Below are 16,972 nucleotides of genomic sequence, written 5' to 3'. Positions count from 1 at the left end.
TTGCCCACCTCAACCAGAGCACCGGGAGCTCATGGGGAAAGCGTGATGTATGTAAACGCAGAGGACTCTGCTTTTTAAAAATCCATCTTTCTTTTCAAATGCTAAGCAATTCACGTAAGTTAAAAAATAATAAGTAATACAGCAGAATGAGTCCTTGCTGCGAAGACACCAAGAAAAGATTGATATGTATTCAGCATTCGGAAGCCCATGGGAAGGTCACACCAACGCATCCTGGCCCGTGGCAGGCGGCAAGCGTAACCCAAAACTCAAGCCAAACTACACCGTAAAATCGTGCACCACGGCGTGGAATTCTCGTTTAGCATTCCCGGGCTTCCCCCCAGGATCTGCAGGTTTCACATTAAGCATTTGGACTGCGATACGCAGAGGTGACTCTCCCTTACCAGTATCCACCAGTAGCAACTGGCGCAGAACCTTCTTCCCTAAAATTTTTTGCAGTTTGTGTAGCCGGCCTGAATACAACCCAAGATAAACGCCACTCTCAAAGGTAACACTTTGTCGACTTACACATTATTTCATTTTCTTTAAAGAACCACACAGAAATCCCAATTTCAATTTTTTTTACTTTGATCTGCACAGCCCAGAAGTCACTTTGACAGTGTGAAGCAAGTTAGTCATCTCTAGTCAATGCGGCTTTTTTAATTAACAGGCAAAGTGGTCTTTTAAGAATTACCAACCTAATAAGCTGCCATTAGCCCATCGCCGACAGCATTCCTGGCACCGCATGACAGAGCAGCCCTCACCGCAACAGGATCACTGCCTAAAACACCGAGCGCGGCCCAGCCTGGCTGCATTAACGTGCAAATGTTCTTGTTTTAATCCTCTTTAATGGGGAGGATTAGTGGTTATGCTGGACTACCACAGAAAAATACAATAGAAGCGTGTTTTACCGCGGGATGCGAGCGAGAGTCTCGTCTAGACCGAGACTCGGAGGTGTGAAGACCTAAAGGACTCAGTCCTCATGTCACATTAATTCAACCAGATTAGCACGTGGCAAAGGACGCAGCCCTAACCACATTTCATTATCTAATTTCCACCCTAAAATGGCAAGCCTGGCCCACCCCTCCTTGATGGCTCTGTTAATGATGGAGTCTTCAGGGAGGTGCTTAATAACAGTCTGGTCGACCCTAAACCCAGTGTGGGTTATACCAGTATGACTGGAGCTGGTTTTAGGAGGGGTGGTGACACCGTAACTGGGTGAGGATATGAGGAATACCAGCAGGTATTCAACCTGTGCGCGTAGAAGGTCCCAGGCAATGAACTAAGCAGTGACCAGTTGTTCCAGACCACAAAACAAAACAAATACCTTTCTTCTTGCGATTTTATACTTTTGTCCTTTCAATTCATTTGCCCTCCGACCCCGCAATACATAGAATCATAGGATCATTTTGGCTGGAAAAGACCCTCAGGATCATCGAGTCCAACCATAACCTAACCAACTCTAGCACTAAACCATGTCCCTGAGAACCTCGTCTAAATGCCTTTCAAACCCCTCCAGGGATGGTGACTCCAGCACTGCCCTGGGCAGCCTGTTCCAATGCCCCACAGCCCTTTGGGGAAGAAATTGGTCCCCAGATCCAACCTCAACCTCCCCTGATGCAACTTGAGGCCGTTTCCTCTGCTCCTGGCGCTTGTTCCTGGGGAGCAGAGCCCGACCCCCCTGGCTCCGAGCTCCTTTCAGGCAGGTCAGAGATCAGAAGGTCTCCCCTCAGCTCCTGTTCTCCAGCTGAACCCCCAGCTCCCTCAGCCGCTCCCATCACACTTGTGCTCCAGCCCCTTCCCCAGCTCCGTTCCCTTCTCTCAACTCGCTCCAGCACCTCAAGGCCTTTCTTGACTTGAAGGGCCCCAAACTGCCCCCAGGATGGGAGGTTTGGCCTCCCCAGTGCCCAGCACAGGCCGGTCACTGCCCTGGGCCTGCTGGCCACACCAGTGCTGGTACCAGCCAGGATGCTTCTGGCCTCTTGGCCACACGCTGGCTCATGTTCAGCCGCTGGCACCAACACCCCCAGGGCCTTTTCCGTGGGCACTTTCCAGCCGCTCTTCCCCGATCCTGCAGCGTTCATGCGGTTGTTGTGACCCAAGTGCAGGACCTGGCACTTGGCCTTGTTGACCCTCAGACAATTGGCCTCAGCCCATCGATCCAGATCCTTCTGTGGAGCCTCCTGCCCTCAGCAGATCAGCACTCCCACCCAACTTGGTGTTGTCTGCAAACTTACTGAGGGTGCCCTCGATTCCCTCATCCAGATCATTGATAAAGAGATTAAACAAAACTGACCCCAATACTGAGCCCTGGGGACACCACTCATGGCCAACTGGATTTGGCCCCATTCACCACAACTCTTTGGCCCGGTCCTCCAGCCAGTTCTTTACCCATCGCAGATACACCATCCAGGCCATGAGCTGCAGCTTCTCCAGGAGATGCTGTGGGATACGGTGTCAAAGGCTTTACTGAAGTCTAAGCACACAACACCCACAGCCTTTCCCTTATCTGCATACTGAAGCTCTCTATGTTGTGAGCAAACAAAAAGATCAAGAACCAGGCCATGCTGTCTTAAAAAAAAAACAAACACCAAACCTGTAGGCAAAATACCTACTATGATAACATTTATTTTCAAGATCTTATTCTGCCTAAGTCTGGTTTGTTGGGTTTTTTTCCCCTATGCTGTGTAAGAGGAGAGGTGGTGCATTCGCAGGTCTGCAGCCAGCCACTGACATCAACTACCCAGGGAAGAATTTGGGGATTCCAGTTACCCTGCAGCGTCCTTTAGGGCACCTGAGGTGACAGAGGCCAGCGCGGCTCGGTTCAGTGCCACCACAGCCAGAATATTTGTTCCCCTTAGCACCTGGAGCTGGATAAAAGGAAAGGACGGTTCCCTCTGGTTCAAGAACTCGTCTGCTTGCCTGCCCTGCAAAAGACTGCAGATGAGGAAGGAAAAAAACCCAGCAAAACCACTGGAAACTAATGAGCAAAGACTCTGAAAAGGGAAAGCGTCACCTCTGTAAATGAGGCACGAGGTAAGCGAGAAAATCCAGCACGTGTTACATTTGCAGCTGCATTTGTAAAGGATTAAGATGTGTGTTTTCTGGGAGAAAAAAAAAAGTGCATCTACAGCCCAACTAGATCAGAGATTTGTCCGCGAGTTACTGACGTATCTGCACGCTGGATTTAAAAGCTGGTTTGAATATTTTTCTCTCTAGAATTGACAAAGAGGCTGTCGAAGAGGCCACCGTGCTCCCGCAGTGTCCTGCTCAGTACTCAGGTAAAGGCAAAACTCGACTGTCAAACCCGAGTTATTTGTTAAAAGATGAAGCAGGGTTATAACAATCACACACATGAGTACATCCACTAATACTCTTCTTACTAAGGAGTTATTTCCCTCGTAGTTTGGGCCGGGGGTCAGGATGGCTGACAGGAGCAATATTCCACCAGAATCTCAACCCTCCCACGCACGTGAACATCCGAGGTGGAGCCATCGTGGTTTTCCAGGCCTGACCCACCTTAAGTCAGTGCTCAAGTGGGGCTTTTCCTGCTTTTCCAGCACAACACGCAAATCCTGTGGGAATTCAATGGTTTTGGAGCTCCTGCAACGCACAACCATGCATCTGATCCACTGAAAATGGACCGCAAGTTTTTATTTGCTGCTACATTTTTGTATTTTAGATGTCTTCCACATTTTTTCCCCACCACCTCCATCTACACGTGCTTCTCATTATCAGGGTTTAAATATTACAGCTGTCACAGAAATATACACCATCTCCTCCTCGAGCAAGAGACCAAATTTACCAATTTACCTGCCAATTGCCATTAATACTCACGATGTAGAAATAATAAGCCAGAAAAAAAACACAACTTGCCACCCAAAGTAACTATGAGAAGAGCTTCAAATCAGCTTTTCTAGGGAAGAAGGGGAGCAGCGCTATTTGAAGTCTCTTCTCCTTCAAAAAGGAATTAAAGGATTTTCTTTGTGCCCAAGAAAGCGGCTGCAGGAGTGGCAGCAGGAGACTCCACTGGCTGATGGCAAAAATAAACTTATGGGGAAAAGAATTAACTTACACAGAGGATGTTGCAAGGTAAATAAAGCGTGGAGACTCTGAGGGTGTGCGATTGAAAGTATTTTTGACCCAGACTACGGGGAAGTTTTCCAAGCCTCGAAGTCATCCCCATTTGATTAATTAGCTGGTTATGTAATAAACAGTGGGAGGGACTCGGTTTCTTTTGGATGCATTTCTTGATCACCCCGGGTACAAGCAAGAAGCACGTTCTATATAAATGAAAATATACTTTCATGGTTTTGTGGTGATGTATTTGAAGTCAGATGAATTCTGTAAGAAAAAAAGTTGAGTTACCCTCCCAGTCGCTATCAGTCTGAGCAGCCCATTTATTATTTATAGGCAATACAGACAGCAAACAGATAAAATAATTCACACATCTGCCTTACACACAGCCTTGCAGAGGTGGAAAATAATCAACACCCAACAAAAAATAATACGAGCGAGGAAGCCCAGGACCAAGAAGTGAATGCACCTCCCTACACTCCGTACTGCGGAGACACCCGCTTTCATCCCCCTGCACAAAAATACGCTGTATGGTCTCTAAAGGATGAAAAACAGGAGGAAAAGGAGATGCTGGACTTGTCGATCCTATAGAGCCAACGCTGGGATGGAATACACCTTCCACCCAAAGCATCTTGAGAGTCTTTGTACGGCTAAATCTTACTTGAAGATAAAAAAATTAACAAAACCACAGTGTTTCATTGACATCAAAACGTCAAAGCGCATCAGGACACCTGTCACTCTCACAGGCTCCACCAAAAAAAGCCTCCACCTCCCCATTTTCTGTCTGTCAATAGAAGGGACTCCGTAGAGTCTGGCAGGCAACTTATCCACCACCAAACCAGACCAGCCTCACACGCAGGTCCTGGCCATAAAGCTGAAGGCATCGGGCGACCTCCAAAACAACGTGGGACTTGGTCCTGTCCCCTAGCTCCCCCCTAACTAACACCCCACTGAGAACACAAGGTCTGCTCCTAGTTATTAACATAAACTCCACTATTCCCAAAGGATAACAGGCTCTGATGTTTCCTAATGAGTTGAGCCATTGCACGGGGACAAACAACTCCAGCCAAACTTCCCAACGTCTGATGGGCAACTGGTTCATCGCCAATTTTTTGGGATAAATCAAAAGCAACAGGGCTGGAATCACCCAAACACCCCAACTATTGAACCTCGTTGCAATTGCTGCAGTGGATCCACAATACAGCTGAATTTTCCCCAACGCAGGACGGTTCCTGGATGGTCCAGGTTTAGGCTGGACAGGTGAGAGGTTCCTGCGTGACTCTGGACCTTCAAACCTTTCCCCTCACTCCAGTGCTAACGCTACAGCCCTTAGGTTGGAAAGTGGCCGACAGGTTCCAGTGGAAGTTTAAGTTGCAGGTGGAAAAAACAAAAAACAAACAAACAAACAAAAAAAGATGCTCATAATGCTCAACATTTTATGGTTCGCATTACTTGAAAAACAAGGAGGTTGCTGGGATATATTCACCTGGTTTGGACTTCACACGCAAAACGAGCCGATGAAGAGATTCACAACAGCTGACGCAGGGTCACTCACTAACGCAAGTGACAAATGCATCGGGGCAGGGGGAAGTATCTGCATTCAACAGTGGGAATGTGAGAAACTGGTAAACTGATCCTCTCACAAACAACTGCAGTTAAAACCATAAATTACCTTTCACCACAAAAAAACCACAGTCCCAGAGATCGTGCAACCTGTCACTTGACTCCTTCCCACGGAGCATCTTCAGTAGTTTGGGAGACTTTCAGCATGACGAGTGTGAAAACTAAACTGGAATAAGTGCAACCTTTCATTCTTAATTTTGATTTCCAATTGGCTGGAGCCGGTCCGGATTTTAGACCAGCATGCTTAACAAATGGCTGCGTATCAAAGAGCTAATGAAGTTCATCAGAGGAGCGCGGCATGAGTCACAACAAGGATCAGCTTCAAGTGCCACCTCAGCACCATTTTCCGTATTTCTACTACTGGAACTACTACATCAGAAAAGATTCATCCCCACCATGCAGCGTAAGTTATTTAAAAAGACCAAGGGGTGTATTTCTAAATTATTTTATTAAATAACTCAAGTAGCGGGTAATCAGTAATACAAAAATATCTTAATTCTATTTTTTTTTTCCTATGGATCTACTTCAGAAGCAGCGCAAGATAAAGTTCAAGGCTAAATTTTACAGTATTCCTTGCACTGAATATCATGGACACAAACCAATTCCCACTGACAGCATGGAGCGTTCTCACCTATAAAAGTCTGAATTAAAATTTGCTTGGTAAAAGGGACACGGGAGCACAGCAGAGACACTAGACTCTGCTTCCTTCCTAGAGGATACTTTTCCAGATCGTAGGAGGGTAAGGCAAAAAAATAATAATTCCCAAAGCCTTCAAGAGACTGAGAAACTGGCTGGAAATCTCCCTCAGTTAGTCAATGAAGAGCAGGTGGAAGCAGTAAATGGAAATATCCCCAGCGCATGTGCACGCACACGGCAACACAAGTTGGATATGATGTAGCCTAGAAGCAAAATTTACACTAAAGGCAGCCCCAGTGCTCCCATCCTGGGCTCCCACAGCCATTTGTGCTTCTTTATTTTCACTTACGAGGCTGAAACCTTCCAGGCTTGAGCTTGCCAGAAGTGAAACTGGCTGGTTTAAGTCTAAGAAAAGATGATTCAGGCTCCTGAGCGACAGAGAACTTACGAAATTCCAACACTCACTATAGTCCTCACGCCAAAATACCTGCGGTCTGAAAGTTGCCACCTGTGCAGCCCATCAGTCACGGGGCTTTTGTCCAGGAAAGTTGAGACAATTAACTGAAGCCCAATTATGACATCACGTAAAACCCCGCGTGGCCAACCTTACTCAGAAGCAAAGTGGTCTTCGCTCACCGTATTTTAATCCTCTATGAGCAAGTTTATGCCACATGTTTTTGCGATGGAGCTATAGAGAAAGGGCTCTCGATGCTACAGCTGTTTTTTGCCAGGATGGCTTCTTTATTTTTAGGCTCAGGGTATTTCTTCTTCTAGCACACTGAGCAGCACAGCTGGGATGGCACAATCCACATCCACAGCATAAACGTGTGTCAGGATAAATTACACGCACGTTCCACGGAGCAGATAAGCCAAGTTACCTCCAAAGGAGCATCCCTGCGGCACAGAAGGTGCGAAACGCCGCGAGTTAATGGGGTCCACGGAAAAATTTCCATTAACCAGAAAGGCGGCGCTTTCGCTGCTCCGCGCCAAAAATCACATTGCAAACACCGGCTGCCAACGAGTGACGCTTTACGAGACCCGCGCTTCATCCCACCTACGGAACGTGAACGTACGTCAGGCCACACACTTTGTCAAACGCAGATGCCAGTGCAGTATATGAAACTGTAAGAACCGCACAAAGCACACACGGGAGGAGACAGAGGGTTCCCCAGCTCGCTGTATTTATGGTAAGAGTCCACATCTCTCATGCTAAAGCCTGCACATAAATGACACGTGGTTTCTGCAAAACAACTGCGATACAATAAAATACAACAAAAACCAACTGCGATACTCTATAAAAGAGTAGAGATGTGCAGAAAATTACATGAGCAGATGAGATTATTTAATTAAACACTAAATACTTATCCAAGATGGACAAAACTCTAAAGAAACCCAGTGTCACCCTGACCTTTCCCAAGTTACCATCACTGTCATACATTTCCTCTTTCTCCTTCAACAACAAAAACTGTCGCTCCCACTTTTACCATAGACACAAAAATCTAACTTAAAAAGATAAACAACTTCTCCCTCGTCTATTTCCCCAGCATTAGGGCATTAAAAGTTCAATACTAGAGGTTTTAAAAATGAGCAGCTGTGATGCAGATGAACCAGAAGACACGGTAACGCTGCTGCTAACGGATGGACACAAGTTGCCATGATGTCAGCAACGAAAGTCTGTAAAAATGACTGCACAGAGCCACCACAACACTGAAAATACCCTCAGAGTGTCCAGGACACACGAAGAGGGTCTAAAACTGCATTTGGACAGCAGCAAGGGTAACGCATTGGAGCCAAAAAACAGGACAGCAATGCCCTTCCTAAGATAAAAATCCAGAATTCTGGAAATTGGAAGATGGTTCCAGTGGAGGGCGGGGGGGAAATAATCGAGCAGAGATCCAAATCTTGAAGACATGCACAGAAAACATCTCCCCACGCTATGAAAAATATCTGTAGCTGCAAAAAACCTACGACTCAGTAACATCAGACGTATAAATGCTTTTGAGCCAAATACTTCTGCCCTGTAATTATTATTTACACCAACGAGGTCCTGAGCACCTCAGCCATGAACCAGGTCTCTCCCGAGCCAGATGTTGTATAACCCAAGAACAAAGAGACAGGACTTATTTCCCCTTTTGGGGATATTCGATGGGGGGGGGGGGGGAATCTGTTTGAGTGATTAACAGCGTTTAAAGTCGCTGCCCTGCTCCCCAAGTCGTATACAAAAGGGCAGCGGTGCTGACACAAGGCATCCATTTGCAGTCAGGAAAATAAATTAAACAACAACAAAAAAGATAATTAAAAAAAAGGCGGGGGGGGAATGAAAGGGAAAAGGAAGAAGCCCCGCAAATGGCTGCGGCCGCGACCCAAGTTCCCTCCCCGGCGCGGGCCGGAGGAACCTGCCCCTGCCCCCGCTCCCGCCGCCGCCTCCGCCCGCCCCGGCCAGACGCGTGGGCCCGGCCCGGGCCCGCACCCGCCCTCCGCTTCCCCCTTCCCCTCCCTCCCCGGCCCCGCCGCCCCCCCCGGCGGGGGGCGCTCGGTCCCCCCGGGCTCCCTCAGCCGCGGCCGGGAGAGGCCCCCGCCGCCCCGCAGGCCCCGCGGCCGCCGCCCCGCCGCCAGCCCCCCCCTCCTCCATGGCCGGGCGGGAGCGGCCCGCCGCGGGGCCGCGCTCCCCAAGCCTCGGCGGGGCCTAGCGCGGCCTAGGCGGCCCCGCGGCGGCGCTGAGGGGAGGCGCGGGAGCCGGAGCCGGGGGTGCCTGAGCGGCCGGCGGGGGCCCCCGCGTTGCTGCGGCTGCGCCGGGGCTGGAGGAGCTGGGAGATTGCGCGGTAGGACACTCACCTCAGAGCGGCTGCGCTGCGGCGGGCCTGCGCCGTGGAGCCTCTGCCGGGCGGCGGCCGGGGAGGGAGCCGAGCGGGGACGCGGCGCGGCTCGCCCTGAGCCGCCGCAATGGCGAGCGGGAGAGGCGGGGACCGGCGGCGGCGGCGGCGGCGGGAGGAGGCCGGGGGAGAGAGGAGAGAGGGGGGGAGGAGGACGTATGGCGTCATAGCCCGGCGCCGCCGCCATGATGAGGAGGGCGAGGGCCGCGGCGGGACGGCGGCGGCGCCATGTGCGGGAGGTCGGCGCGGCGGAGGGGCGAGGGAGGCGGCGGCGGCGGGGAGCGGGCGGCCGGCGGCGCCATGTTGGGGAGGTCGCGGCGCGTGTGCCCGGCAGGGAGCGGGCGCGCGGAGGGGCCGGCGGGCGGCCGCGTCGTCGGCGCCATCTTGGGCAGGTCGCGGCCCTTGTCCCCCTGAGCGGGGAGCCGCCGAGGGGCCGGGGCTGGGCCGCGGTCCCGATCGCGCTTTTCTGTGGAAAAAGTGTTTAAAATCGTCCCAGCCCGCTGCTTGTCAGTGGATTTCCTGCCTGTACTGAAGAGAAGCTGCCAAATTAGTGTGCGCTGTGATTAAGTTATAAAAGGCGTACGCGTCGTTAACCCCTTGACGTGATAAACGCTTTCTGGGCACCTGCAAAACGAGGGGATATTTTCCAAGTTTTAGATCCTTCTGCATGACGACAGGGAGACAGAAGATTGAGTGATACATTGTTTAGAAGCAGAGTGATTAGTTTAACTAATAATTGATAGATGTAAGTAAGTAAACAATTATAACTAACATAATGAATTGTTTTTTAGTATAGATGTATGTCAAAATTTTCAAAAATTGTAGTGCGTATGTAATAATTATGTGAATATAAGCAACGCAAGAGCATCCAGTCCTTGGAGCACCTACAGAGGGTGATCCCCGTTCCCCAGCGCTGATAAAATAAAGAATTGTCGCTTAACAGTATCATGGACTCTGCTGTTAAGTTTATTTCTCCGTTTCAGTTCAGTGCCACATACCGCCCTGGTGGTTTCGGGGTGGGAGAAACCACGTTGCTGGGCTAATCTGGGTTTAAAAAAAAATAAAAAAAAAAAAAAAAATAAAAAAGATCGAAACAACATGTCGGGAGGCTGGCGGGGTGTGTGCGGGGCCATCTGTTTGTAGCTGTAAATTTTCACCCGCCACCGGCTCGAAGCAGCTGCGGCTCCTGCGCTGGGGCTGCTCCAAAATGCGTCTTGGTTCCCTTCCACGTGGAAAGAAAACGGCGAAAAGACCCTTGGCAGCTCGACTACCCGCTTTGTACCCTGAACACAAACACAGGCCACAATGCCTCTCGTTTCCGGCACCGCTCGGTGCGTACTGATAAAATGAATTCGGCTTTAGCCCCACTAATTACCCTTTGTGGTATATGGAAGCTAATAATTTCTTTTATTACCGTATTAGGGCTCCGAGATGTCTATTAGGATCATGGAAGAAGGTTTTCGCGTTCGACGGCTGCCCCTGTCCCCAGGCAGCCTGTGGTTTCAGTAGGAACCTGAAATACGAAGGAAAAGGATTTAAAACACAGCAGGAAAATGAGATGGGGGAAACAGAAACGGGTATAAATCTGTGCTTTGTAAGAGGGAGGCTTAAGATGGGACGTGAAGTCTGGTGAACCAAAACTGTCAAGTTTAAGATGTTTTCTCCACACCTAAAGAACAACATGGGAAATACAGCTAGGAGAAGAGTTAACAGAAGCTCGTTAAGAGCAGGCTGGAAAACAAAATATTTTCAGTAATATTCCCTCATTAAGGATCTGACGTGTTTATTGTGCACTCTGTGCTAGAGATCTGGTGGGTCAAAAATTGAGTAGGCTTTTATATTAGGGCAATCATAATTTTATTTTTGTTGGCATAGAATGCATGTAATTTGTTTTACTTCAGGACATCAGCCTACCCTCTGCTCCTAGTAGAAACCTCTTCCAAGGGTATGTCATTGTACTAAAAATTATAATTTTTTTGTCATTATACTAATATCCGCTACTGGGATTTTACAAGTTCCCTCAAAGGATGAGGTACAAGCCCCTGTAAAAGGGGTTGTGTGCGCCAGCTCACTGCAATCTGCAAGTTTACCGATTGGCAAGTACAGAAAATATAGAAATAACTTCATCTGATAGGTGCCATGAAACACGGCCACCGATTTTTTTCTCTTTACAAGAAGATGACTTCTTAGGGCAGGACACGGTGACTGTACCATACCCATCTGAAGATGCAAGAATATGGAAAGCACGGCGTGGAAAACAAACGCGAACTGGTGTCCCTGGTCTGCAGAGCCATCCGAGGTGACTGATACCAGCATCAGGTCAGCTTGGGACTGACCACCTGCTCTGCAGAGTCGCTTCCATGGTGCTTCTGCGGTTTTTTGGGACCTTTGCTGCCATGTGCGTGCTCTCAAAGCCCGTTGTGGGGAAAACAACGCCCCTGCTTTTCTCATGTTGCCTTAGCCTTAATCACTCTGAGTTTTGGATGCTTTGGATTTCTGTCATTGGCCTTGCATAGGTACAAAACAAGGACCAAAGCCAAACAATGACTTATGCCAGTTGCTGATTGTGACTTTTGCTGCAGAGCTGTGAAGGTGTTTTGGCCGGGGCTCGCTGCTCCGGGTGCCTTGCCAAGGAGGCAGCTGGTGCGGACTGGAGCAGCGGCGGAATTCCCTCGTGCTAATCGGCAGTTTTGGAGCAGTGCCGCAAGCACCGAGACCTGGGACCGTGCCACCCGACAGGCCTGGTGTCACCCACGGTGACACAGAATCTCCACAGGAGGAAGATCACTCCCTGGTACATCACGGGAAGGTCAATTTTGGTGACCCACCAAGAAAATTTCATAATGGTAGGATGTGATAATACTGGAAGAGCTGTGGGACACTCTGGAGTCTCTCCCATTGGAGGTTTTAGGAACAAGTCAGACAAAATACCGCTCAGGAATGCTGTAGGTAGAGTTGCTCCCGCCTCAGGGAGAGGGATGATGTCTCAGGGTCCCATCCAGGTGCATATTTTCAAGCCACGTGTTGCTAATCGGTTTGGAATGGGCAGAGCAACCTGGGGGCTTGTGGAAGTGCACGTTTATGAGTCAGTGGCTGTTCAGTGTGCTGGGACTGTGGCTGGTGCACATGCTTATTTTTCTTTCCACCCCTCTCAAAGTGCTTTTAGGGAGGAGAGGAAGGGAGAGGAGAGGAAGAGGAGAGGAAGAGGAGAGGAAGAGGAGAGGAAGAGGAGAGGAAGAGGAGAGGAAGAGGAGAGGAAGAGAAAGAGTGCACACTGGACCAAAGCCTCTCAACAGGGAACAGCATGGACGTTCATTTGGGAAGTACCAGAAAGGTCCTCCAGAGAGGCAACATCTCCCAGAATGAACAAACTAACTCTTTCTCTTTGAAATGAGCATCAGCACATCTCCCCAGGTTCTCATGGAGATACAGGCTGTGCTGTGTCACAGAGGCATAATCCTATATGAAAAGGGTTGGGAAAAGACTGTCTGCACCTACAAATGTCCATTTGGCCAGCAGAAGGGTAGGGAGCCTGGCCCGTGCACCCATGGGAGTGTCATGGGCTGGTCAGGACGTATATCCAGCGTTTGGGGAAGGAACAGCGGTGCACGGTGCGGAAAGGGAGCTCTGGTGACAGGGCAGGCCCAGAAGGGTTTACCTGTCCACATCCCGGGTCTGGGAAGAGAAAGTGTGGAAGGGATAACGTGAGGACAATGTGATAAGTTATCAGCTGGATGTGTCGGCTCAGGTGCCCTGAGGCGGTGGGAGAGAGGTCAGAACACTGGACAGGGTGTTTTGGCAGGTCACTTTGGCTTTGATTGGTGACTTCTGGGACAGAGCATAAAACAGATGAGTAACAAGGAAGGATCACTTAGGAAAAGATGCACAGGAAAGCACGAGGGGAACGGGGGTGCCTGGGTCCATTAGCTGATGCTGCTTTGTAACATGGATGGGTTATTACCAAAAGTTTTAAGTGGCTTTTGGGCTTCGGCCAGAAAGTGCCACCAACCTTGGGTCACAGGGTTTGTGTGTTTTCAGGTGCCACGGTCAGGTCTGTGCACAAGAGCCTTAACTCCAGTGAAGACTTTTCTTCTGTGGGAGGGTGGCCATGTTACAACCAGGCGTGCCAGTGTGAAAAAGTACTATTGACCTTTAAGGACCACAAGCAGAAATTACATTTTCATAAGGGGAAGAGACACGTGCCCTTGGTAGCGCATTTAGCATATCTCGTAGACCAGGTCAGTCCAACACATTGCTTGGGTCAGCTAAGCCAATGTGGGGAGAAAGGACGTTTCTCCAAAAAGTGTTTCTGTGTAGCTTTAAGACTTCCTAAACACACCAGCTCTTGCTTATCTTATGGCAGCAGACAACAAAACAAACAAGAATCTCTTACCTTCCTGGGCTTAGATGATCCCTGGCGTGCTGGAGATGAAGGAGCTGCACGTGGTCGTGCAGCAGAAGACACGTTCCTGGCAGCAATTCTCTGCAGGGTCTGCTTGCCATGAAACGTCCGAGCTGCCTCCGACTTAAAACATCTGCTGCCCGTTGGGACTTCTTGGCTGCCTGTGCTTGTGAGCGACGGAAGAGGTGGAATCCCAGCCGCTTGGCATCTTGTATCATCAGGGGACAAAAAGTGGCTGGGTCTTTTTTCTTTCATATGGAGCTTTTATTCATCTTTATCCCAGAGAAAAGTAAGTGATTCACCCACTATGCTGTAAATGAAACACCCTGATGATTTAGCTGAACTGACTGAACAGTTTTTAAACATTTGCAGTGCAGACTGAAGGGGCGAAGGCTACAGACGCAGCTGCTCAGCTGTTTCCTTCTCTCCCTCTTTTTCAGATTTAAAAGATTGCATCCATTTCTTTCCTTTAATATGAGTCTTTGCAACACTGATTGTTCAATAATGTGCAATAAAGCAGATTTGCACGGCTTATAAAGAGGCAGGCTGGTTTTCATTACTCTGGGGAGAATGTTGATAATGCAATGGGTTTGTTTTAAGTAGCCTTGATTGGGCTCTGGCTGCCACAGCTTTTCTGGAGCCAGATTAGCCCAAAGCTGAGTCTGAGTTTCGGGTGGATTCTTGTGATTAAAAGCGCTGTTATAGTTTGTGTAATCACCAAAATCTATGCAGGTGCAACCACTCTGTAGAGCTGCTCCTGGTAGGATAGTGGATTCCTGCAGCATCTCCCAGAGCCTGTCAGGGCCCTGCAAATACAGATTTCTGGTCTTTCATCTGAATATTCCGTCTCTTCAATTTAGATCCTTCCACCTAGTTCTTCAACTTTGTGCTCCTCTATATAAAGACACTCCTCAGATGTTTTCAGCTCAAATGTAGTTTAAGTTCTGCATACACTGATCTTTCTGTTTTTCTGCACAGGGTACGACAAGCACCTAAAGTTGTTCAGGGTTACAGTGCAACGTGGGACAGAGCGAAGAGGCTGAAGATAATATAGACTCATAGAATCATTTCGGTTGGAAGAGACTCTCAGGATCATCGAGTCCAACCATAACGTAACTCTGGCACTAGCCCATGTCCCTGGGAACCTCGTCTAAACGCCTTTTAAACCCCTCCAGGGACGGTGACTCCACCACTGCCCTGGGCAGCCTGTTCCAATGCCCAACAGCCCTTTCTGTACTGAGGCTTGGCCCGTACCAGCTCTGCGCTGCCGCTGGAGCACTTGATAAGCCCAGTTCTAAATTGTGGGACTGGGCCAGCGCTGCTCCAGCGAGCTGGGGTGACACCTCCTTAAACCAGCTGCCGCTTTCGTAGCACAGACTGTAGCATACAGTCCTTCCAAATAATGTGCTGCTGCAACACCTTTTGTACAGGGCTGCGAATCCGCTCATTGCAAGATATTTCTTCAGGTCCAGTCTGCTTTTCTTAAGGAAATAAATTCCCCCAGGAGCCACTGAAGAGTGATTACACCGAGCTGGATATTTATGATGCGCTTTTCTTCGTTTCTCAAGGCAGTTTCGCCTAAACTGCAAGGCAGTTTTCCCCTGGCTGGGCTAGCCGTCTGAACACAGTCCCACTCGGCTATTATTAGTGGGAACGAGCGGGGCTGAGTTTACAACTGTGCGGGAGCGATAAGCTCAAGACAACTGCGCTTCCTCGCCAAGGAGCCGTCTCGCTGTGCTCCACTCCTCCGCGTCGGAGATACCGCCCCGCTGAACTCGGGAGGTATTTTTGCTCTCTGAAGAGGGATGCCCAAAAGGCGTAGGTGGGGTGGTTTCCTTTGAACGGAAGATTAGACAGAGAGAATATCTCACGCGGTTTTACCCCCATCGTTCAAGACACCAGAGTCATGGGAGTTTTCAAGTTTTCCAATACTCCTTTTTATGGCCTTTACCCCGAATTCTTTAGGAACTGCTGTTCACAAAAGGGCGATCCACGTTTCCAGATGAATGGTCTTCAGGTTCAAATCCCAGTCTTTTGACAACTCTTATTTCCCATAAGATACTAAACATCAAGATTAAGGGATGGGAAAAGCATTGGGGATATCGCTGCTGCAGCACAGCAAGAGATTCAATAGCAATTTCTGTTCTCCATGTGACTTTCAACACCCAGCATTGTGAACAGGCTCGAGCTGGCTGACTTATGTTTTGCTTAGGGAAAAAATGAAAACACCCGAGGGAGTTGAAGATGTTCCTGCTCATTGCAGGGCGGCTGGACTAGATGACCTTTAAAGGTCCCTTCCAACCCAAACTATTCTCTGATTCTGTGATTCTAGAACCCACAAACCACGGCTGTATTGGTTTCCGTGGACTCCTCACTTTGGGAGGATCGAACATTTCTGTATCCACACTAAATTTGAATTTGCTTTTTCAGTAAAATCTTATATATCACGGTGGGTATAGAATCATAGAATCATAATTTCGGTTGGAAGAGACCCTCAGGATCATCGAGTCCAACCATAACCTAACTCTAGCACTAACCCACGTCCCTAAGAACCTTGTCTAAACGTGGGACAGATCTCACCAGAAGTTCCTGTCCTTAAACAAGACACTCAGGGCTGCTTTAAGCCTCTGCATACATTTAATCAGAGGAATCACATCCTGCTCTTACTGTGAGAATCAAGACGACTAGTCCAGGCATTGATGCAGACATTTAGATTTAGGGGAAAATTAATCCCATGAGTCTCAGTTTTATGACTCTCATGTAGCAACACGTGAGAAGAAAATCTGCACGTCGGAGGTGTTGTCACCTTGTGCTGATGAAGCAGGAGGATTGTGAAGCACAGAGGAAAGCAACAAGTATAACAGGTTTTAAAAATGCAACATAGGAATGAAAGGCTGAAAGTAGTGCACTTTCTTACCCTAAAGAGCTGAAAGCAAGGAATTTTAAGAAAAAGGAGACAGAACAACCCTCACTTTGTGAGAGATCGTTGTAAAGATGGTCAGGAGCTGTGGATTATGGCTACTGCTAAGCTCAGGACTAGCACAGCTCTGGCATGTGTAGGCAGAACAGCCCTGGAGGTCACCAGTCTGAAAACTCACTAACTTTTAAGACTACTTTGATCTCCTCTTCCAAGTAAGTTTGCAATGCCAGGGGGTGAAGAACTTTTAAGACCTGTGAAAGCATCGTGACAGACCCTGACTGTGGGTCGAGGCAAGAAAAGCCAAGTATCAACTACCAGTGTAAGAGCTTGAAATGCTTCCTACTCAACTATCTGCTTTCTGGTGATGGCAACAGAAATGGTGCAAGCATAAGGCAATGGGAAAGGATGAAGAATCAATAAAAGCATGTAATTTCTAAGAAAACA

The 16,972-nt window shown here is 48.8% G+C and overlaps 1 protein-coding gene across 3 annotated transcripts in view; it reads right to left on the bottom strand.

The window, feature by feature from the left end:
• The window catches only part of NRF1 (nuclear respiratory factor 1), a 73,619-nt gene extending 64,307 nt beyond the window's left edge, over positions 1–9,312 (bottom strand). For 2 of the 3 annotated variants that reach the window (XM_065633028.1, XM_065633009.1), the window contains exon 1: positions 9,169–9,312. The gene's annotated coding sequence lies outside the window, so the exon portion shown is untranslated. Of the gene's footprint in view, positions 1–3,380; positions 3,408–9,168 lie in introns of those variants that run through there. The other variant, XM_065633017.1, reaches the window with a different exon arrangement.
• Positions 9,313–16,972: the final 7,660 nt, after the last annotated feature.

The sequence above is a fragment of the Caloenas nicobarica genome, chromosome 1, assembly GCF_036013445.1.
Source record: "Caloenas nicobarica isolate bCalNic1 chromosome 1, bCalNic1.hap1, whole genome shotgun sequence".
NCBI classification, from domain to species: domain Eukaryota; kingdom Metazoa; phylum Chordata; class Aves; order Columbiformes; family Columbidae; genus Caloenas; species Caloenas nicobarica.
The sequence above is the reverse complement of the archived record's forward strand: the minus strand, read 5'-3'. Positions and strand labels throughout refer to the sequence as shown.